We start from the raw sequence: 23,789 nt of genomic DNA on the forward strand, positions 1-23,789 counted from the left end.
GACTATACAGTCCACAGGGTTGCAAAGAGTCGGACACGACTGGGCAACTTTCACTTCCAGCATTCAAAGCTACCACAGAGTTGGATAGAGCGGCATGAGAACAGGACTACTTGAAATGCCACCTAGCTCACTCTTCCTACTGAGATTAGGCTGCTTTTCTAGAATAAACATACCTGAGGTTGTTGCATACTTTCAGTGAATTTTTAGAGTTCTGCCAACATTGATTCTGAACCTCTTTTCCAGTTTTCTCTTTGCTTTAAGAGAGGAGAGAATTTTCAGCAGTCCTTCTTCCGACATTTTGGCTGACTTCCTGTACAATCTTTCACTGTGCTTGCCTATCAGTGTGTTTGTTGCTGGGCAGTACACTGTGCTTGCACTTACATGTCTCTCAAGAAATAACTTTCTGGGTCACCAACCATGTGAAAGGCTCACAACAGAAGGTCAAAGCAAAGATGTATAAGACACCATCTTTGATCTCAAAGCTGTCACTCTCAAATAGATTCCATTTAAATGGAACATTTGAAGCATAATGATTGCCAAGCCTATGTCTGATCACCAAATTATATCCTAGTTCAGTTCAACGGGGATTATTTTTGGCCACCATGCCTTAACTATAACCAGGCTTTCACCTAGATAGTTGACAGCAAGCCTGACTAATATCTCTAGTCACTGCTCATTTCACCTCTAGTCACTTCAGGAAGCTGAGAGCTTCAAGGGAATAAGAGTGCAGATGGGGAGGGGAGTGGCTGCCGCTATTACCCATATGAAGAGTTAGAATCAGAGATTCATTTGAACAACCAGTCTTGGTTTTCATAATTCCATAGCACCAAGTTAGTATTTTCCACTGAAATGGCTTGTTTTTATATTGATGCAGCCCACTGCCCTTTTGGTTATTGATAGAGTTTTGGGTGAAGAGCAGGAAGGACCCAAGAGACCACTCTTCACACCATGGTTTGAAAATATAGCTCCGTCCTTCTCCTTTTGAATCAGTCTCTGCATATCTGACGTGGTCATCGATCAAAGATCCTCAATGGCAGTCTAAAACCCCAGTTTACATGCAATATATGTGTCTGTAAAACCCTTTGAACCACAGGAGGTGCCAGTTAATTTATTCACAGTCAGTTTGTTCAGGGCTTGATTTCTAAAGATATCCTGGTGCCTTTGATAAATATGTCTGGAAAGAGCCCCCCCCTCCGATGACAATATAATATTTAAGAGAGACAATTTTTAATTGGAAACTTGGCTCTGCCACTTCTTAGTTGTGTGACTTTGGGCAAAGTACTTAGTCTCTCTCAGCCTCAGAGTCCCAATCGGCCAAACTGAGGATAATAAAGGGGGGGGGGGTTTGCAGGGATTAAACGTGGCAAAGTTTGTAAAGCATTTAGTTTACTATCTACACTAAATAGCAATTAGCTAATGCCCCCTCCTCGCACAAATGTTAGCTTTAATTACCATCAGTCAACCTCTGAAATGCCATGAACACACAAAATCTGTAAGAGTGACCCACATTAAGAAGTTCAGAATCCATTTGTCTCATTTGGCCAACAATGAGCTCCTCCTGCCATGCATTTTCACAGATGGACAGTGGCCTGGAGAGAGAGAGAGAGAGAGAGAGAATCCCTCTGTTTAGGATTTTCCCTGTTATGCTTTGTGATGGTGGGTGACCACAAAATTTGTGTCTCTCCTAAAATTAGTGGAGAGGGGGCTTCTCCACTAAAGACCCTGATAATGCTCAGTTGGTAAAGAATCCGCCTGCAGTGCCGGAGACCCTGGTTTGAGTCCTGGGTCGGGAAGATCCCTTGGAGAAGGGATAGGCTACCCACTCCAGTATTCTTGGGCTTCCCTTGTGGCTCAGCTGGTAAAGAATCTGCCTGCAATGTGGAAGACCTGGGTTCGATCCCTGAACTGGGAAGATCCCCTGGAGAAGGGAAAGGCTACCCACTCCAGTATTCTGGCCTAGAGAATTCCATGGACTGTACAGTCCATGGGATCGCAAAGAGTCGGACACGACCCAGAGTCTTTCACTTTCACTAAAATTAGTGAGTTTACCGAGTGACCAATTTGCCACATTTACTGGATTTCTTGATTGTCACGTTAGCAACCTTTATGGGAATAGCTGGGCTTCCCAGGTGGTGCTAGTGGTAAAGAACCTGCCTGCCAATGCAGAACACATAAGAGACATGGGTTGGATCCCCAGGTGGAGAAGATCCCCTGTGGGAGAGCGTGGCAACCCACTGCAGTATTCTTGCCTGGAGAAACCCATGGACAAAGGAGCCTGGAGAGCCACAAGTCTATAGGGTCACAAAGAGTCAGACGCGACTGAAGTGACTTAGCACACATGCACAGAAACAATCATTTTTATTTTTAAGATGAATAATATGTTTCTGAATATTAACTCAACAAAGTAGATATACCTTAGACATTTGGAAAAATACCCAAAATTAGGGACTGAAAACTTTCCCCATGAAAGCATCATTCTAACCCAAAATTTGGGTTTTACCTATGATGAAACCATTTTAATTATTCCTGATTTATCTGGGAATATTCTGAATGTTATTTTCTATCTTTTCAAGCCACGTGGATCTTGTGTGCGTGCGTGTGTGTGCGTATTTTCAAATGGATTATCAGATAGAACTGCTTGTTTCTTGCAATTATAATTTTTAATCAAAGATAGGTATGTTAAAACCAAAAACTGTATTTAATTTTAATTTTAAACACTGTTATTTTAAGTTGGACTAAAATTAATTTATTTAAATTGAATTTTAAACTTGAACATGAGCTAAAAGTCAAAATTTATAATTAAGTTCATATGGACAACTCTGCTTCTGGGAAGATAGAGTGGATGAACGTTTCCTATTCTTCCCACTGAGTACCACTTAAAACCATGGGTGCCATATATAAAATAAACATAAGGCTCTGCAATGTGGGGAGGAAAAGGTGGATCAACTAAGGATCTCAGAACCTGAGAAAGGACACAGTGGTGAGTTCCCTACGTTTTCTTTCTGCATCATATATCCCAGGCTTGGAGCTGAAGAAGCCAGCTACTGAGAGAAATGCCGACAGGTGGAGACAAAACAACAGTGACAACAACAGCAGCAGCAGCAGCAATGAAACCCAGCTGAGACAGAAAGAAAAGTCTGCTCTCTCTAATGTTAAGGATCGAGAATGACAAGACAGAAAAGGTTTTGTGCATGACCACTCTACTCCAGCCAAGCAATATGGAAAGGAAAAATAAAACAAATAAGGATTGTGGCCTGCTCACCCCCCGCCCTGCTCCCACCAAGCCAGCGAAGGTCTAGCAGGGAATCTAGAATTCCATGTTTTACTGGTGGAAACAGCAGCCACCTTCCCCTCTTCACCACATCAGTGGAAATCAAACACATGGAGATTCTGGAATTATACCTCCACTTGGCAGTAAGATGGCAATCCCCCCCATCCCTGCTGGGATGATTTCAGTACTTTCACCACCACTCAGTAGTAAGGAGGCCGCTCAATCCATGGGCTAAAGAAAAGTTTTCCGGCACGTTAAGAAATGGCTTGAACTGAATGGAGATGATTACAAACCATACCCAAATTTGTGGGATGAAGCCAAAGCATTGCTGGAAGGGAAATTTACACCTGAAAAGGCTTACATTATGGAAAGGGAAATGCACCAAGTCAATAATCTAAGTTCTCGCCTCACAAAACTAGAAGAAGCAAAATAAATCCAAAGCAAACAGAAGGAAGGGGATACAGAAGATGACCCCAGTAATCAATGAAATTGAAAAGAGAAAAACAACAGAGAAAATCAATGAAACAAAAATCTCGCTCTTTGAAAAGATCAATGAAACTTACAAACCTCCAGCGAGTCTGACAAAAGAAACCCGCAGTGATTCACTGCATTTACTGAATGACTTCAGTGACTATGTTTGTGAAATAGTCTATTTTAGAAACCACGTGTAAAATAGATAAACCAGTGCAAGTTTGATGCATGAAACAGGATGCATGCACCCAAAGCCACTGTTCTGTGACAACCTAGAGGGATGTGGGGGGAGCAGGGGACAGAGGTGGGAAGGGTGTTCAGAATGGAGGGGACGCACCTATGGCCGATTCATATTGATGTATGGCAAAACCCGTCACAATATTGTAAAGTAAATTTCCGTCATAACAGCTGGATTGATGTCCTTCATACAGAAACTATTTTGGGATAACATTTTTTTTGTAATTAGCTCCAATTCTTTTCTAAGTGATAGAAATGATTCCCTGATATCTACTCCACAAGTTCAAAATTTTTAGGCAATAATCATATCTTTGCAGATTGCAAAGTCCTTGGAGAAAAAAATGTACCTAAAATATTAATCGGCCAAGGTTTCATGCAGCATGAATCGTGAGAAGAAGGTATTTGAAATTTTTTCAAGGTTTGAATCAATCGCTCTTTCATATTGTTGGAAAGGTCCTGTATTATATGGGCTTAGTTGCAGATCTTAGGCTTTTCGAAAAATGATGTATATGGTCCTGCAATTCTCTAACATACATTCTGTAACTGTAATGATAATGTATTTATTTTTATTTTTTTCTATGTGCTGTGCTTAGTCACTCAGCCGTGTCTGACTCTCTGTGACGCATTGGACTGTATAGCCCGCTGGGCTCCTCTGTCCATGGGATTTTTCAGGCAAGAATACTGGAGTGGTTGCCATTTCCTTCTCCACGGGCTCTTCCCAACCCAGGGATTGAACTCGTGTCTCCTGTGTCTCCTGCATTGCAGGTGGATTGTTTACCTGCTGAGCCATTGGGGAAGCCCTATTTACTTATTCATTTATTTTTTTTACTATATCTCCATTTAAAATGTCTGTGTGTGAGAGAGAGAGTGAGTGCATATGTGTGTGTGTGTGCCCAAGATCCAAGCTACTTTATAGCTGGCCAAATTTATAACCCAGGTTCTCTTAATAATTGTTAAAAACTGTTTCTAGTTGCTGCTGAACAGTTACTTCTGATTTCGGGCAACAGATTTTGTCATTCTCTTTGGACTGTTAGAGGAAATTCTTTTTGAATTTGTCTTATATTTGCTTACATTTCTCTTCATCTTGTTCACTTTGTTTTCTTCATATTTCTTTGAACACAGCAAATAAATAGCTTTTCCTCTTTATCTGTTGTTGCAAACACAGCCACCGCAGCAACAACAACAGTGGAAGGGGTTGGAAGGCTGAGGTGCTCAACTTTACAGCAACATGCCCACTAATTAAAAATAGAAAGGTATTTCTAGAAAACAGAAATAGAGAATCGCCATGTTTCCGACCACCAAAGCAATAATCAAACCAGACCCAGAGCCCTGAATAAAAGCTAAGGCCAAGAGGTGAGAATGTTTTTGGAGAACAGACTACCCACATGGTATCAAAATATCATGCCACAGACGCTTATAAAATCAAAAAGGTACCTTTACCATGAAATGATCTCTACAACAACACCTTAAATAAGTGATCAAACTCAGTAATGCCAACTGTAGCAATGACAGCTAGACAAACTGAACTTGGGGGCCTACAGATGTGCGGCTCACGACCTATTTAATATCCTTGCCAAGAATATTAAATCTGAAGCTATAAATCTAAACAAGAGGAAAATATCAGACAGACGCATACTGTGGACACTTTACAAGCAAACGAGCCTAGGCCCCATGACATGAAAATGTCACTGCTGTGGAAGATTTAAGTTGAGGGACTCTTTGGGACCGCAGGATACTAAAGGGACGTGACAACTGAATGCAGTGTGTGATACTTGATTGAACTGTGGATCCTCAAAAGGATATTATTGGGACAATTGGGGAAATTTGACTATGGACTCTATATGGACTTAGATAACACTATCACCTCATTGCTAAATTCCTTCGACATGATAACAGTACTGTGGTCAGACGGGAGAGTATCCTAGTTCTTCGGAGACAAATTCTGAAGTAATTGGATGAAGTGTTCAGAACTGTTACGTGGTTAAGCAAAAAAGAAGAAGAAAAGGAGAGCGAGAAAGCAATGGGATAGTAGGAATCTAGGTAAAAGAATGCTTGCTCTTTATGCATTTTCAAAATAAAAAGCTGAGGAAAATGGATTGCTCATATTTTAGAGTTATGCATTGAAATATTTCCCAATAAAATAAGAAAATTTCTGATGTTTTCTTGAAAATAGTCTGGGAGAGGGGTAGGGGAGAAGATATATGCAAATCGAGTTTGGCTATAAGTTGTTGCTGGTTGCAGTTGGGTGATGGGATAATCAGAGGTTCCTTCACTCCTCTCTCGTGTACAATGGTTCTCAAAGTGTGGTTCCCTTCCAACAGCATCTGCATCACCAGGGAACTTGTCAGAAAAGCAAACTCTGGGTCCCACTCCAGAACTTTTAATCTGAGACTATAGATGTGGAGCTCAGCAATCTGTGCTCTAACAAGCTCTCTGTGTGATTCTGCCGCAAGCTCACATTCCAGGACCACAACTCTACTGTCATGAACTTGGAGATTGAAAATTTGTATACAAGCTCTATTTGCAAATGTTTGAAATAATCCACAGTATAATTTTTTAAATTAACTTATTTTTTTATTGAGGGATAATTGCTTTATAGAATTTTGCTGTTTTCTGTCAACATGAATCAGCCATAGGTATACATATATCCCCTCCCTTTTGAAACTCCCTTCTATCTCCCTCCCCATCCCACCCCTCTAGGTTGATACAGAGCCCCTGTTTGAGTGTCCTGAGCCATACAACAAATTCCCGTTGGCTCTCTATTTTACGTATGATAATGTAAGTTTCCATGTTACACTTTCCATACATCTACCCTTTCCTCCCCTCTCCCCATCACAGTATAAAATTTTTTTAAGTAAACAGAACAGGCATCCTAGCTTAGTGGTCAACCTAGTTTAGTGGTCAAGTTTTAATGAAAAGTCTCAAGACAGATAATACTAATCTTGCATGAACACTGCCAGAGGATAGCAAAGAGGGCAACTAAGTCCCTCAACTTAGTCTATGAGACTAGAAAACCTTGACCCTGGAACCAGCAATTGTGCTATGAGGAGAGAAACATCAAGTCAGTCTTGCTCATGAACAGAAGACAGGCAAATCCTAGGCAAAACTTTAGCAAACTGAACCCACCAGTGTACACAAAAGATGATACTCTGTGATGTATAGCTACGTCCATCCTAGGAGAGCAAATCTGGTGGAAGAGGGCACGAGAGAGGTTTGGGTGTTGCTAATATATTCTGCTGCTTGCTCCAGGTGCTAACTGAATGCGTATGTTTAATTTTTGAAAACTCACTAAGATGCACACGTATGATTTTGATTCTTTTATGATTGTAAGATATACTTCACTAAAAATTTTGAAAGAAATCTAAATAACCCTCATTATAGTGACAGATCCAAATGAATAGAGTCCTGAGCATTTCAATAGAGGCTCCAAAATTAAAATCCAATTATCTATTCATGCTTTTTAAGACAAACTTATTGAACTAGAAATATAAGGGATGCTCCTTAACCTGATAAAGGGAAAGAAGGAAAGAAAAAGAGAGAGAGGAGGGAGAGAGAGAGAGAGGAAGAAAAAAGAAACAAAAGTGAGAAGGAAAAAAATAAAGGAGAAAGGGAGGAAAGACCGAAAAAAAAAAAAAAAGGAGAAAGAAAGAAAGAAAGCAAACAATGAAACAAACACAGACAGCCCCTTTTAATATGGAAATGTTGGCAACGTTCTGTTTAATACTAGGAACAACCCAAAGATGCCCAATTTTGCCATCTCCATTTGACCTTGTAGTGGATGTCCTAGCCAGCCAGCAAGAAACTTGTAAACTGATTATCTTATTTCTGTTACTCACAGATTCACAGAAAACTGCAGACCACCTGTAGACACATGAGAAAATGTCACAGAGTTTAGCATGGTGGCTGACTTTAAGATCAATATACTTTTTTAAAAGTCAAATGGATTTCTATAAATTAGATAGAGATAGAAAATGTCATTTTGAACAGATATCAAGCATCAGAGCAACAAGATTCCACAGTATCTTGAAAGTGTCTTGAAAGATCATGTCTGACTCTTTGCGACCCCATGGACTGTAGCCCACCAGGCTTCTCTGTCCTTGGGATTCTCCAGGCAAGAATATTGCAGTGGTTTGCCCTTTCCTTCTCCAGGAGATCTTCCCGACCCAGGGATTTAACCTGGGTCTCCTGCATTGCAGGCAGATTCTTTACTGTCTGAGCCACCAGGGAGTATCTTGGGATAAATACAAAAAGGATGTACAAAATCTGAACGTAAAAAAGATAAACACTAAGCTGAAGGATTCCAACGTTAAAGAAGACCCACAAAAATAGAGAGCCATTCCATGTTGGTGACTAGGAAGGCTGACTATCATAAAGATAGTCAATTCTCCCTTAAGTGATCCACAGGTTCAATGAAAATTTAATCCAAATCTACCGCAAATGAGTTTTCAGGGAACATGACATGCTGATTCTGACATTTACATTTTTGAGTTTAGGAAGGACAAAAGGCAAAGAATAGCAAAGATATGGCTGGAAATGATGAATAAGGTGTGAGGACTTGTCCCACCAGAGATCAAGATGTCTCACTAACAGATAAAAATTAAGAGAGTGTAGTACTGGCACAGGAATAGATCGACTTATCTGTGGAACAGAACAGGGAATTCAGAGACACGAATGAAGACCAAAATGACTACTCCACACACTGCCAACTGTTCCCTGGGGCTGCAAAATCGGATTTCGAGTTGAGAATCCCTGACATAAGAATCGGATAAGGCAATGGCAAGCCACTCCAGTACTATTGCCTGGAAAACCCCATGGATGGAGGAGCCTGGTGGGCTGCAGTCCGTGGGGTCGCTAAGGGTCGGACACGACTGAGCGACTTCACTTTCACTTTTCACTTTCACACATTGGAGAAGGAAATGGCAACCCACTCCAGTGTTCTTGCCTCGAGAATCCCAGGGATGGGGAAGCCTGGTGGGCTTCCGTCTATGGGGTCACACAGAGTCGGACACTACTGAAGTGATTTAGCAGCAGCAGCAGCAGACATAAGAATACGGAGGGATCTTAAAAACACAGGCTGAATTTTGTAAAAGTAATTTACAGAATACCAAGGCATATGCCTGTTTAAAATGCTTGCATATACAGTATTTCACAGGGCCTCCTGTCAACACAGGAGACTTAAGAGACATAGGTTGGATCCCTGGATCAGGAAGATCCCATGGAGAAGGAAATGGAAACCCACTCCAGTATTCTCGCCTGGAGAATCTCATGGACAGAGGAGCCTGGTGGGCTATAAAAGAGGTAGGCTCGCAAAAGAGTCGGACACGACTGAAGCAACTTAGCACACAGTATTTCACATCCAAAAAGCAAAGAGCTTGCGAAACAAGGTTTGGGGAGCACAAAGCTCCACTTCATTTCTGGAGTCGAATGGCAGGCTGAGTAAAGCCACCCAGCAGGAGGAGACGTGCACGGGAGGTGAAGAGAGCGGCGGGGCTTTTGTCGTGATCTTCAGACGAACCTGAAGCTCATTGGTCACTGACCACAGGGGGAGGAAGTGAAAAGCAGAGCTGGAAGGTCATTGGCTTTTGAAGGAAGGGCGGGAAAGGGACGGCGGGCTGGGTCTTCCGTCGCGCTTCCTGTCCCGATAGATTGATCCTGACCTGCTGGAGGCTGGGGTAACTGTAGACTGGCATCAGGAACGGGACCCTCATTCTTCGCACCTCTTCTTTCCTGCCTCCCTCCCGCTCTGGATCCTCAATCCCTTCTTCTCTCCTCCGCCTCCGCAGGGTACCTCCTATCCCACCTCGCGCCACCCTGCCCCCCACTCCATGCCCCACCCGGCCCCCTACTCCACGCCCCACCCTTCCCCCCACTCTGCACCCCACCCCGCCCCCCACTCCACGTCCCACCCGACACCACTCCACGCCCCACCCCGTCCTCACTCCGCACCCTACGCCTCCCCCACTCCACACACCCGACTGAATGCCCCACCCCGCCCAACACTCCACACTCTATCCCTCCCCCAAATCCACTCCCCACCCTTCCCCCACTCCACGCCCCACCCCTCCCCCACTCCATGCCCCACCCTGCCCCCCACTCCACACTCTACCCCTCCCCCAACTCCACGACCTACCCTTCCCCCCACTCCATGCACCACCCCGCCCCCGACTGAATGCCCCACCCCGCCCCCCACTCCACGCCCCACCCCGCCCCCAGTCCACACTCTACCCCTCCCCCAAATCCACAACCTACCCTTCCCCCCACTCCACGCCCCACCCCGCCCCCCACTCCACATCCCACACCCCACCCCTCCTTGGCTGAAGTCCTGTGGGGTGATCGCTTGCTCCAGACTCCTGACCCCTGGCCTCTGGCCGCTGGGGCAGGGCTTATGTCCCCCCACCCCCACCCCCGCCCACCTCATGATTCTGAGGTAGGGGTGACAGGGAATGGGTTGGGTAACCTGAGAGGAGGGAAGTGGTGAACTCTGGGTTTGGGAGGAGGGGAAGCTGTGCTCAAGCGTACTTGTTGAAGTTGTTGGAGAGGAGCATGGAAGATTGTTGGGAGGCTGTGGAGGGAATGCATGGGTTTGCATGAAAGCAGAGAGGGTGTGCTGCTGCAAGAGAACAATTAGTGCAGTGAGGAGTTGGCTGTTGACTAGATCAGGGTCTGGCGTTCAATAGGGGCCTCAACAAACATCTACTTGGTAAATGGATGAGGGGATGAATGAAAGTAATCATTCAAAGAAGGGCTTGAGATGCAGCAGGAGTATAGGATTTCATGATATGATATGATTTCAGGGTGTCAGTTTAAAGAGGGAGCAAGAAAATAATTATGATTTTGATAGGGTGCAAGAAAAAAATTGGAATGGAAGATGAGAGGAAAATTGAATGTAGGGCATACATGAGACCAATAATAGAATTGAGTGCAGGACATAAGAATCATGAGTAGGGAGTGGATGGATGCCAGAGGTGAGGAAGACAATTGTGGAAAGGGATGCCGGGAATAATAGTTGGGCATAGCAGAGTACAGGATGATAAACATGAGAAAGGGAAGTAGTAATTGTTGAAGGAGGCACGAGAGTGCATGTGTATGCCTGAAGGGGTCAGGGGTCCAAGTGAAGTGAAGGTAAGCAGGGGGAGTAATAATTGGATTGGAAGTATACAGGACCCATGCCCAGAGTTTCTTGGAACTGGCCTGTGTGTGAGTGGGGCTTCCTGGGAAGGAGGCTACATGAGTAAGAAGGGAGGGTGCAATCTCATTTCAGCAGTTAGCTGGATAGAGAAGAATCCAGCCACCTCAGATGGGGTTTTCCAGGGGCAGAGGAAGTACGTAGGGGATAGGGGATCATGTGGCCACCCTGACCTCCACTCCTTGCCCTAGAACCATGGATCCCAATGAAATGCCTGCTATGCCCTGCTGCCTCCCCAACTCCACCACTGAACTTGAGACCGGGGCCCCAAAGGGGATTGAACTTGGCCCCAGAAGATCTGTACGTCTCTGCGCCCGCTGCCACAACCATGGCATCACTGACCAAATCAAGGACCAGGAGCACCTCTGCCTCTTCCAGGCCTGCGAGTGTCACAAGTGTGTTCTCTTCTCATGAGTATGGCATCTGACAAGGGGAGGGGAGTAGGCCTCCTCTAAAGGTGACTGACCTTAGACCTGCAATCTTCCCGCTCTAGGGAACACTACAGCGTCTCGCCTGCTGAACGTGATTTGAAGGTGGAGCAGGAGCCATACCCAAAGAGGCGCCCGACCCGAGGACGGAAAAGGAGTGGGACCACCTCTTCCAGAGGTCACGGCCGTGCCAAGAAGTTGGGCCCTCAAGCAAGAGTCCCCAGTGAGTGTCTCTGGCCAGGGAGGGAGTTGGAGTTTTGGGTGTAGGGAGCATGAGTAGTTCTGTCACCAGTCCTACCACCCAGTTTCTATGTGGCTTTACTCCTTGGGAAAGTTACTCTTCAGGCCTTAGCTTCCGCAACTATAAAAATGCCATCAGTATTATCTACCAAGTGTTGGTGGGAAGGAGAGATCTGGGAAATCAAAAAGGGTCTAGACTGGGACAGGTTGGGGGTGAGGTAGAGTGGGATGGGATCAGGGGGTAAGGCTCACCTAAGCTGTCCCCAGTGTCTCACAGTTGGGAAGAACATCACACCTCAGATCGAGGCTCACCCCTGTGCAATCCCCAAGGAGGAGTCTGGGGCCAGTGTGGGAAGCTCTGACCTCAGCCACTGCTCAGAGCCCTTCCTGTGTCCTGAAGACCTGGGTACCATCTCTAACCCTACCACAACTTGCCATATGACCCTGGGGGAAAACTACTTCTCTATGGGTCTCATAGTCCTCAGTCCAAAAATGAAGAAGAGGACTAGGTGGTCTTGAAGGTCTTCTCAGCTCTGGCATTCTGGGCTCCTATCCTTGTCCCAAAACATGCCCACATCTCCTCTCCATGGCTGGCTTGGTTCCTGACTCCAACCTGTGCTCTCTGTTCCCGCAGACAATCTTCCAAGGCGCCCTGCTGCTCGGTCAGGTCTTGGAATCTTTGTCTCCGTCCTGGACTCCAGCACCCTTGAAGAAGCAACTAACAATTTCTCTTTCGAGGAAGTCACACAGATCCCCTGCCCTGCCCAGCAGGTGAGTAGAGTGAGAAAGACCATGGAGCTACTTGTATATTGTGTCACTGAGTGTCCAAACCTTCTGCTTAAGGCTCTGGAGCTAGAAGGAGGAGATGGAGGCAGTACAGGGCAACTGGGGGCGGGGGGTGAGGTGGAGGAAGGGGAGGAGGAGCAGGCATCTCAGACTTAGGGGCAACGACAGGGCTCTCCCAGCTTTGCCATTTCCAATTTGTGAGACTTTGGACAAGTGGCTTTACAGATCCGAGCCTCTATTTCCTATCAGTGTACTGAGAGGGGATAATATTCTACACCTATAGAGAACTGCCGACTCATTGGAAAAGACCCTGATGCTGGGAAAGATTGAGGGCAGCAGAAGGGGGTGACAGAGGGTGAGATGGTTGGATGGCATCACCGACTCAGTGGACATAAGTTTGAGCAAACTCGGGGAGATAGTGAAGGACAGGGAAGCCTGCCATGCTGCAGTCCATGGGGTCACAAAGAGTCAGACATGATTTAGCAACTGAACAACAACAACATAGCATTGAAAAGAGGACTAGCACAAGGCCTGCCACATCACAGACCTTTGACAACTGGAGACTGTTATTCCACATGAAGCAAACGGATGGGATAGACGCTTCTGCTGAGAAGGGGAGCCATAATGGTGAGGGACACCATCTTGCCCAGGCCAGAGTCTAATAACCATCAGAGAAAGTGTCCTGGAGATGAGTCAAGCTGGCCCTTCAAGCCCCTTGGGGATTGGGGAATATAGGGGCAAGAACCAGTCCCTGGACAGGAACAGTAATCATGTCTCTCCAGGTGCCTTGCAGATCAAAATGCAGACACCTCTGATTTCCCATAATCTTTACTGTTGCTCCAGGATTTTTAAAAAAGCTGAGAGGAATTAGTGTCTCAGGAAAGATATAGGAAAAAAAAAATGGAAAAGAAGACAGGCCAGGCAGGGGAAGGGACTTGTCTAAGCCACCACACCTAATGGCCATTCAGACTCCCACATGCAGATACTGTAAAATCTTGGACCCCTCCCCACTGGTGGTATGTGCCTGCCAAAGGGATAAATCCCCTGGTCCCTCCTTTCCTTATTCCTAGACACTCAACTCTGATCCTCCAGCCCCATGCCACCCTTAACCCCCTTCTACTGCAGCCACAGATTCTGGGGAGATTGTGGGGTCCAGAACCCTGGCAGGGGCCAAGCTTAGAGAAGGAGAGGAACAGAAGGCCTCAGGGTAGCTGGGGACTGAAGGGGCATGGTGGGAGTGTGGGTTCCCAGCTCCCATTCTCTCACATCCTTTGTTTTCAGGCTCCCGAGGCTTCCAACCAGGCCTCGGTTTCTGCCTCCTCAGAGTGGCAGCGAAAACTGGAAGCAGCCGAGGCTCTGCTGACTCTGAGAGAATCTTCCTAGGCCCCTCCTGGCTCCATCTCTCTGCTCCAGCCCTGCGTTGCTCCAGGTAGCCTGGTCTTTGAAAGGAGAACAAGGGGTTGGGGACAGTTGGGAAATGGGAGGCTGTTGTGGGAAGCAGGGCCTAACTGGGAAGTCAGAGTTGGAGGGAGGCAGGGGGGTTGAACTTCTTTGGACCCAGGCTGCCAAGCTCCTCAGTCGGACTCTCGAAGTGGCAGTAGATGGTTGTTCAGAGAATCACTGAGCGTTTATTGAGCATTGAGCTCAAAAGCAAATGTTCACTGCCCTGATGTCAAGAAATAAGGAAACTGAGTCCCTGAGAATGGCAGGGACTTACCAAGGGCATGCAGCATATCAGGTGGAAGAATCAGGTCTCCTGACTCCCAGTCCAGAGCTTTCTACCCAGATTCCTGCAGTCTGCTGTGATCTGGGGAGGACACGTATAGGTGCTAAGTGTCTAGTAGAGAAGGAGATCTAGTTCCTGCCTTCAGGGAGCTTCCAGTCTTGATGTGGAGCCTGGATGCCTCCACAAGTCATGTTTTGGGGCTGAATCTCAATGATGAGCCTGGAGAAGAAGGACAGAGGAGAGCTAGACACCTGGGAAGGCTGAGGGGGAAGGCTGGGCACTACCAGATCAAAATGGAGTGTGAGTGAAGCAGGAAACCCTGGAGGAACTGCTAGAACACGATGGAAGAGATGAGCGGGGAGAGGCTACCAGTCACGGAGGTCTGCTTGCCAGGCTTAAGAGGTTTGGCCAGCAACTGTGGGTGATGAGGGACCAAGGAACGTCTGAACTGGAGAGGAACATGTTTGGAGACCCTGGGCTTGACAAAAAGAAATGTGGTTGCTGTGATGGAGGGATTGGAGGAAGCAAAGTGAGATGGGCAAGTCAAGGAAGAGTTCTGTGCAGTATAGTCCAAGGTGACACAGCTTTGACTGGGTGGAACAAAAAGAGGGGAGAGCTGGGAGGACAAATGGATGTGACCTGGCCCTGACCCTTTCTTTTGTGTTGACAGCTCCTGATGGAGATAAAGGACTTCAGCCTTCTAGCCCCTCTCTTTGGCCCAGGCCAGCCAGCTCCATTTCTCTGCCTATTGGTCACCTGGGGTGCATCTCCCTCTTGAACTAGAAGCCCAGAAGCGGGGAACTCACTAGAATGCTGTCTGTTTATGCATTTGCAAAATGCTTAATGTCCAAAATTCTTACTGTATTTAAAAAAAAGCGCGTTTAGTCTCTTTTATAAGCTTTTAGATGCTTTTAATTGTATGGGGCAATTCCTTGACTGAGGGTGGATATTCCTGTACCTCCATCCTTTACTCTCTTGGATCCTGGGGTCTTATAATGTCTCTTATGAAAACAGGGTTTTGCAATCTAAGCTGATCAGTCTCTAAGTAGGGTTCTGTGTGAGTTCATCTGTTCATCTGCCAGAGGTTATTTTGATTCATGATTGCAAACTTACCAGCATGCTCATGTACTTATCCATGCATGTGAAAATCTGAGGATGTTTTCATTTTGTGTCTAGGTTTGTGTATGTGAGCAAATAATAAACCTTCATTGTAAGGCACTGAAATCTAGGTGTTGCTTGTTACCACAGTGTAACCTAGAGTACCCTGAGTTTACCGTGTTCAATTCACTTTTCAAAGGGACAACCACTTTCCTCAATAAGTGGGGTTTCTTAACATGGCTCGATAAGGAAATGGTAGAGAAAAAAATGAGTAGGAGATTTACTCATTCAGCAAGTAAGTGCCTACACCCTGCCTGGCACTGACTGCTTCCAGTTGTCCAGAAGGCCACAAATTCAGATGTCTGCAGGATTGAGCAGATTATATAAATGAGTAGAGCAAGCCAGACGGGGTCTGGCCAATTGAGAGTGCATGCTCTACCTAAGGGGGCAGCTGTCACTTGGCTCTAGCCAATTGTTGCCATGCAGGAATGCAGACTCATTGTTGCCACATCTCTTGATTTTTAAAGATAAGACGAAACTCTAGATTTCTATGCAAAATATCTCAATTTTGAAATGTTGGCTCTGGTTTCCTCTGAACTCTTTAAATGGGCCAAACAAAACCTTCCAAGCAGGCCAACTTTGGCCAATAGAATGCTGGTTTGATTCTAGTCCAATATGTATTTTCCAGTGGGGAGAAACTAAAGCCAATCTGGACAAGATGACTCAAAGAGGGGAAATTAATTAGATCTGGGACCTATCTTGAAGGACCCAGGAGATACAAAGAAGAATCATTATCATTTGGTCAGTCTGTGTTCACTGAACACTAAGCTCTTATAACCTCACAGTAGTTCTGTAAGCTCAGCGTTATTATTACCTTTTTACACATCAGAAAATGTGCTCAAAGAGGAAAAGTAACTTACTCAAGTGCTTGAAGGGAAATTTTAAGGCAAAGGTGGTTGGGGGGGGGGGGAACTCCTTGATTTGCCCTAAATTAGCTAATAAGTTTACTTTTCTTTTTTTTCACAAACTGTCCAGTGAGAGGTTCGAAACTTGAAGCGGCAGACACCCAGCTAGGAGGATCTTTCAAAAGCCATCCCTTTATTTTGTACTCAAAGTAACAGTCTGTGGTAATCAATCAAATCTTACTTTCACCTGTTTCTCAGTCCTCTGCTGATGCTCAAGATCCTGCCCACCCACCCTCACCATACCCCAACACATGTTGAGCTATACCTTAATAAAAAGTCTCTGAATGGCATAGTATAGGCATCTTAGGATATTGTTATAGATGTTAGACATCAAACATCTTTTGTGAACTATACTTTGGTCACTACTGCAGTTCATGCGTTTAAAATATCACTTTACGTAACAGTGTGAGTTAGCTCTTGACTCATATGTTGTATGACAGCATTGATTAGGTCTGAGGATATCCATCACACCAGAGCATCTGCAGAGTGGATTAGTCTCAACCAGTGCTACGCAGGTAAATGATTAACAACAGGCACTGGGGGAAGAAGGAGGGTTGCAAGAATCGCCCTGTGTTGTAGCATTTGCCAATTTCAAGCTACCAACGAGATGTCCTTTGATGCAGAGTTGGGAAGAGATGCATTTCCATCATTCAATTACAAGAAGTATACATAATCTCAAGAGCACAGATAATAGTAAAACGTCGGAAAGTAATTAGAAATCGATGACTTTTGATCATATATTATGTTCATTTTCAATATAATGCATATGTAGTGCATTTGTTACTCTATACATTTAGTTTTAATAACAGCTGTGTTTAACAGCTGGCTCACGAAATTCCTGACAATGTGATAGTCACCTCTTAACGTTCCAATAAGAGTCCTCTCCAGCACTCTACTGCTTTCAGCTCTTGCCCAGAAAGGCATCTCTTTCAAATTAGGTCACACTAACACTGCAGGGCTGCTGCCTCTGGTTTCTGACCAAGAACAGCCTAACGTGAGGGGAAAGTATTCGTTATTGATTTTTAAAAATAGAATGATCTGGAACAAATATTGAGCAAAATGAGTTGTCAGCATTGTTTATGAGCAAACATGCGTTGTCTGGTAAAGGCCAGAATAAGCAAGACTCGTGCAGGGATGGGGCAACTGGTGTTCCCTGGCCATGGGATCTGTATCTCTCATCAAGAGACAGACATTCACTACACTCCCTCGTCTTTCTCAGGTGAATGCTGCATAATCTACACAAACTTCTCCACCTTGCCTTTTTTTCACTTAAAAATACGTCCTTTGTCGTTGAGTACAGGCACCATGTTACACAGCGGATCTCCAGAACATACTCATCTTGTACAACTGTAATTTTATATTTGCTAAACAACTACTCTCCATAGCCCCCTTCTCCCATCCCCTGGAAACCACCATCCTATTGTCTGCTTCTGTACACTTGACTATTTTCGATGCTTCGTGTATTGTGGGCTTCCCAGGTGGCACAGTCTTAAAGAATCCACCTGCCAATGCAGGAGACACAAGAGACACATGTTCCATCGCTGGGTTGGGAAGATCCCCTGGAGAAGGGAATGGCAACCGACTCTGGTATTCTTGCCTGGAAAATCCTATGGACAGAGAAACCTGTCAGGCTACAGTCCAGGGGTTTGCAGAGTCAGACAAGACTGTGTGACTGAGCATGTATGCACTCTTACTGTTACAAATATATCTACAGTGAATAGACTAGTTACATCATCTTATACAGTTTTTATCCGTGTGTCTTTGAGTTTGATCCTGAGATATACTATTGCTGAAGAAAGGGTGTAAAGAAAGCACATATAATCTTGCTTATTACTGCCAAATTCTCCTTCAGAAATGCTATACCTGTTGCCTTTTCTTCATCAGTATATGAGTGCCAATTTTCCCCAGTTTCATCAGTACTGTTGCCAGAGTTTTCAATTTTGCCAATCAGATAGCAGATAAATGGTATATCAGTGTATGTTTTAACTTACCTGTCCCTTAATGTGACAAGGTTGCATGTCCTTTTTGTATGTTTAAAACCCACTCCTGTTTTTGTCTTCCTTCTGTACTGTTAATTGTCATTTGGGGCCCAATTTCTATAGGGTTTTTTACTTTTTCTTCTTTTCAAAAAAGTTTGCAACTCTATGGTGTAGCCTGCCAGGTTCTCCTGTCTGTGGGATTCTCTATGCAAGAATACTGCAGTGGGTTGCCATGTCCTCCTCCAGGGGATCTTCCTGACCAAGAGATCAAACGCACATCTCTTATGTCTCCTGCATTAGCAGGTGAGTTCATTACCACTAGCACCACTTGGGAAGCCCTCTTTATATCTTAGTGTTATGCTGCAATCTTGCCCTTTTTGTCTCTGATAGAAGTGGAAAATATTTTTCACAGTTGTTATGCATTTTTTTTTTTTTGCTGAGTTTATGGTATCTTTAGGGAAATTTCGCCATGAAGAAGTAGTTAATGCTTAGACAGCGAAATTTATCCATATTTCTTCTGGATTTTCATCCATAGGTGGATTTTCCTCATTCTTAATGTATAGATGATATTTTTGGTAGTACTGAAATAATTTCGAATTTTATGTTCTAAATTCTGTTCCATTTGGAATGTATCTCCATATACAGTGGAAGAATGAATCGCCAGTCCAGGTTTGATGCATGATACAGGATGCTGGGAAGGATTGGGGACGGGAGGAGAAGGGGACAACAGAGAATGAGATGGCTGGATGGCATCACCGACTCGATGGACATGAGTTTGAGTGAACTCTAGGAGTTGGTGATGGACAGGGAGGCCTGGCGTGCTGTGATTCATGGGGTCGCAAAGAGTCGGACACGACTGAGTGACTGACTTGAACTGAACAGGATGCTCAGGGCTGGTGCACTGGGATGACTCAGAGGGATGATATAGGGAGGGAGGTGGGAGAGGGGTTCAAGATGGGGAACACATGTACACCTGGGGTTGATTCATGTCATTGTATGGCAAAACCAATACAATATTTTAAAGTAAAAAAAATAAAATAAAGTAAATGGGAGGATGTGTGGAAAAAAATTTTTTTGGTTGATTAAAAAAAAAGAGATGCTGTTATGCAAACATCACCTGTTTAAAAAGTGTGTCTTGGGAGTGACTTCATGAAGATGGCAGGGTGGGAAACTCCTGGCTCTCCTCCCTCCGACAGAGATATGAGTTACCAACAATGTATGTATGAAATAGAATGCTAGACACTAGTTCAGAAGCTATAGCACTCAGGACATTGTAAACCATAGAAAGCAGTAGGAATATTCACTGTGTTTGGTGACCTGCTTGACTTCCTTCCATTATGCTGCATGGCATGGAGTAACCAGAAGGAAATGCCCCATATGGGGGCCTCAGTATGGGGAGGAAACAAAAAAAGCAGACTTGTGCCAAAGGTATGGCTTGTTCAGGGGCTTCCTGAGGGACTGATTCCTGTCTTGCCTGAAGCAGAGCACAGAGGGGACTGGTGCTATTAATAGAATTTGGAAGTTGCTGAAAACAGAGGCCAGTAGCACATTAGAGCTACAACTCCACAGGCAAACTCCAGGGGGAGCAGGAGATGCGAAAAGGTTTGGAAGATCCTAGAACCTCTAGCTGGGCTGATTGGCAATGGCCTTCCCATGAACAAAGAAAGTATGTAAAGGCTGGGAGAGGTGGTTGTTTTTCCAAAATGCCCGAATTCCAGCAAAAGGTTACAAGACATACAAAGGAAAAGACAAACATGGACCAATCAAAGGAATAAAATAAAACTCCAGAAAACAACCCTAATGAAACTCATATCTACAAGCTGTCAAAGAAAGAATTTTAACTGACTGGCATAGAGATACTCAAAGAGCTAAAAGAAAACACACACAGACAACTAAACAATAATCATGGAAAGGATGCCTGAACAAAATGAAAATAGCAATAAAAATAGAAACTACAAGAAGGAACCAATTAAGAAGAATTCCCAAGAAAGACTCCAACAGTATTGAAGACCTGGCACTACCCAATAGTTGGCAGCACCCAGCACAGGATACCTCAACCAAACAACAAGTAAGACAAGAACACAAAACCAGTCATCAGCAGATAGGATTCCCACAGACATCCCAAAACATACCAACTCACACAGCCCGGACCAAAAGAGGGAAAAAAACTCACCTCTCCCACCAGAACGAAGGCACAAGGCCTTCCCAACACAAAGCCTAAACAGGCCACTGTACCAGCCTCAACCAAACAGGGCAGAGACCAAAAGCAAGGGAGACTAAACCCTAGAACCTGCGGAAGTGCTCAGTCACACAGTCTTGTCCGACTCTGCAAACCCCTGGACTGTAGCCTGACAGGTTTCTCTGTCCATAGGATTTTCCAGGCAAGAATACCAGAGTCGGTTGCCATTCCCTTCTCCAGGGGATCTTCCCAACCCAGCGATGGAACATGTGTCTCTTGTGTCTCCTGCATTGGCAGGTGGATTCTTTAAGACTGTGCCACCTGGGAAGCCCACAATACACGAAGCATCGAAAATAGTCAAGTGTACAGAAGCAGACAATAGGATGGTGGTTTCCAGGGGATGGGAGAAGGGGGCTATGGAGAGTAGTTGTTTAGCAAATATAAAATTACAGTTGTACAAGATGAGTATGTTCTGGAGATCCGCTGTGTAACATGGTGCCTGTACTCAACGACAAAGGACGTATTTTTAAGTGAAAAAAAGGCAAGGTGGAGAAGTTTGTGTAGATTATGCAGCATTCACCTGAGAAAGACGAGGGAGTGTAGTGAATGTCTGTCTCTTGATGAGAGATACAGATCCCATGGCCAGGGAACACCAGTTGCCCCATCCCTGCACGAGTCTTGCTTATTCTGGCCTTTACCAGACAACGCATGTTTGCTCATAAACAATGCTGACAACTCATTTTGCTCAATATTTGTTCCAGATCATTCTATTTTTAAAAATCAATAACGAATACTTTCCCCTCACGTTAGGCTGTTCTTGGTCAGAAACCAGAGGCAGCAGCCCTGCAGTGTTAGTGTGACCTAATTTGAAAGAGATGCCTTTCTGGGCAAGAGCTGAAAGCAGTAGAGTGCTGGAGAGGACTCTTATTGGAACGTTAAGAGGTGACTATCACATTGTCAGGAATTTCGTGAGCCAGCTGTTAAACACAGCTGTTATTAAAACTAAATGTATAGAGTAACAAATGCACTACATATGCATTATATTGAAAATGAACATAATATATGATCAAAAGTCATCGATTTCTAATTACTTTCCGACGTTTTACTATTATCTGTGCTCTTGAGATTATGTATACTTCTTGTAATTGAATGATGGAAATGCATCTCTTCCCAACTCTGCATCAAAGGACATCTCGTTGGTAGCTTGAAATTGGCAAATGCTACAACACAGGGCGATTCTTGCAACCCTCCTTCTTCCCCCAGTGCCTGTTGTTAATCATTTACCTGCGTAGCACTGGTTGAGACTAATCCACTCTGCAGATGCTCTGGTGTGATGGATATCCTCAGACCTAATCAATGCTGTCATACAACATATGAGTCAAGAGCTAACTCACACTGTTACGTAAAGTGATATTTTAAACGCATGAACTGCAGTAGTGACCAAAGTATAGTTCACAAAAGATGTTTGATGTCTAACATCTATAACAATATCCTAAGATGCCTATACTATGCCATTCAGAGACTTTTTATTAAGGTATAGCTCAACATGTGTTGGGGTATGGTGAGGGTGGGTGGGCAGGATCTTGAGCATCAGCAGAGGACTGAGAAACAGGTGAAAGTAAGATTTGATTGATTACCACAGACTGTTACTTTGAGTACAAAATAAAGGGATGGCTTTTGAAAGATCCTCCTAGCTGGGTGTCTGCCGCTTCAAGTTTCGAACCTCTCACTGGACAGTTTGTGAAAAAAAAGAAAAGTAAACTTATTAGCTAATTTAGGGCAAATCAAGGAGTTCCCCCCCCCCCCCCCAACCACCTTTGCCTTAAAATTTCCCTTCAAGCACTTGAGTAAGTTACTTTTCCTCTTTGAGCACATTTTCTGATGTGTAAAAAGGTAATAATAACGCTGAGCTTACAGAACTACTGTGAGGTTATAAGAGCTTAGTGTTCAGTGAACACAGACTGACCAAATGATAATGATTCTTCTTTGTATCTCCTGGGTCCTTCAAGATAGGTCCCAGATCTAATTAATTTCCCCTCTTTGAGTCATCTTGTCCAGATTGGCTTTAGTTTCTCCCCACTGGAAAATACATATTGGACTAGAATCAAACCAGCATTCTATTGGCCAAAGTTGGCCTGCTTGGAAGGTTTTGTTTGGCCCATTTAAAGAGTTCAGAGGAAACCAGAGCCAACATTTCAAAATTGAGATATTTTGCATAGAAATCTAGAGTTTCGTCTTATCTTTAAAAATCAAGAGATGTGGCAACAATGAGTCTGCATTCCTGCATGGCAACAATTGGCTAGAGCCAAGTGACAGCTGCCCCCTTAGGTAGAGCATGCACTCTCAATTGGCCAGACCCCGTCTGGCTTGCTCTACTCATTTATATAATCTGCTCAATCCTGCAGACATCTGAATTTGTGGCCTTCTGGACAACTGGAAGCAGTCAGTGCCAGGCAGGGTGTAGGCACTTACTTGCTGAATGAGTAAATCTCCTACTCATTTTTTTCTCTACCATTTCCTTATCGAGCCATGTTAAGAAACCCCACTTATTGAGGAAAGTGGTTGTCCCTTTGAAAAGTGAATTGAACACGGTAAACTCAGGGTACTCTAGGTTACACTGTGGTAACAAGCAACACCTAGATTTCAGTGCCTTACAATGAAGGTTTATTATTTGCTCACATACACAAACCTAGACACAAAATGAAAACATCCTCAGATTTTCACATGCATGGATAAGTACATGAGCATGCTGGTAAGTTTGCAATCATGAATCAAAATAACCTCTGGCAGATGAACAGATGAACTCACACAGAACCCTACTTAGAGACTGATCAGCTTAGATTGCAAAACCCTGTTTTCATAAGAGACATTATAAGACCCCAGGATCCAAGAGAGTAAAGGATGGAGGTACAGGAATATCCACCCTCAGTCAAGGAATTGCCCCATACAATTAAAAGCATCTAAAAGCTTATAAAAGAGACTAAACGCGCTTTTTTTTAAATACAGTAAGAATTTTGGACATTAAGCATTTTGCAAATGCATAAACAGACAGCATTCTAGTGAGTTCCCCGCTTCTGGGCTTCTAGTTCAAGAGGGAGATGCACCCCAGGTGACCAATAGGCAGAGAAATGGAGCTGGCTGGCCTGGGCCAAAGAGAGGGGCTAGAAGGCTGAAGTCCTTTATCTCCATCAGGAGCTGTCAACACAAAGAAAGGGTCAGGGCC

At 44.5% G+C, this 23,789-nt stretch overlaps 1 pseudogene; it reads left to right on the top strand.

The window, feature by feature from the left end:
* Window positions 1-11,360: 11,360 nt before the first annotated feature.
* LOC129564251 (doublesex- and mab-3-related transcription factor C2-like) lies at window positions 11,361-15,128 on the top strand (annotated as a pseudogene).
* The last annotated feature ends 8,661 nt before the right edge of the window (window positions 15,129-23,789 follow it).

This window comes from Moschus berezovskii, chromosome X (genome assembly GCF_049115385.1).
Source record: "Moschus berezovskii isolate FMDL1 chromosome X, NW_MosBer_1.0, whole genome shotgun sequence".
NCBI classification, from domain to species: Eukaryota; Metazoa; Chordata; class Mammalia; order Artiodactyla; family Moschidae; genus Moschus; species Moschus berezovskii.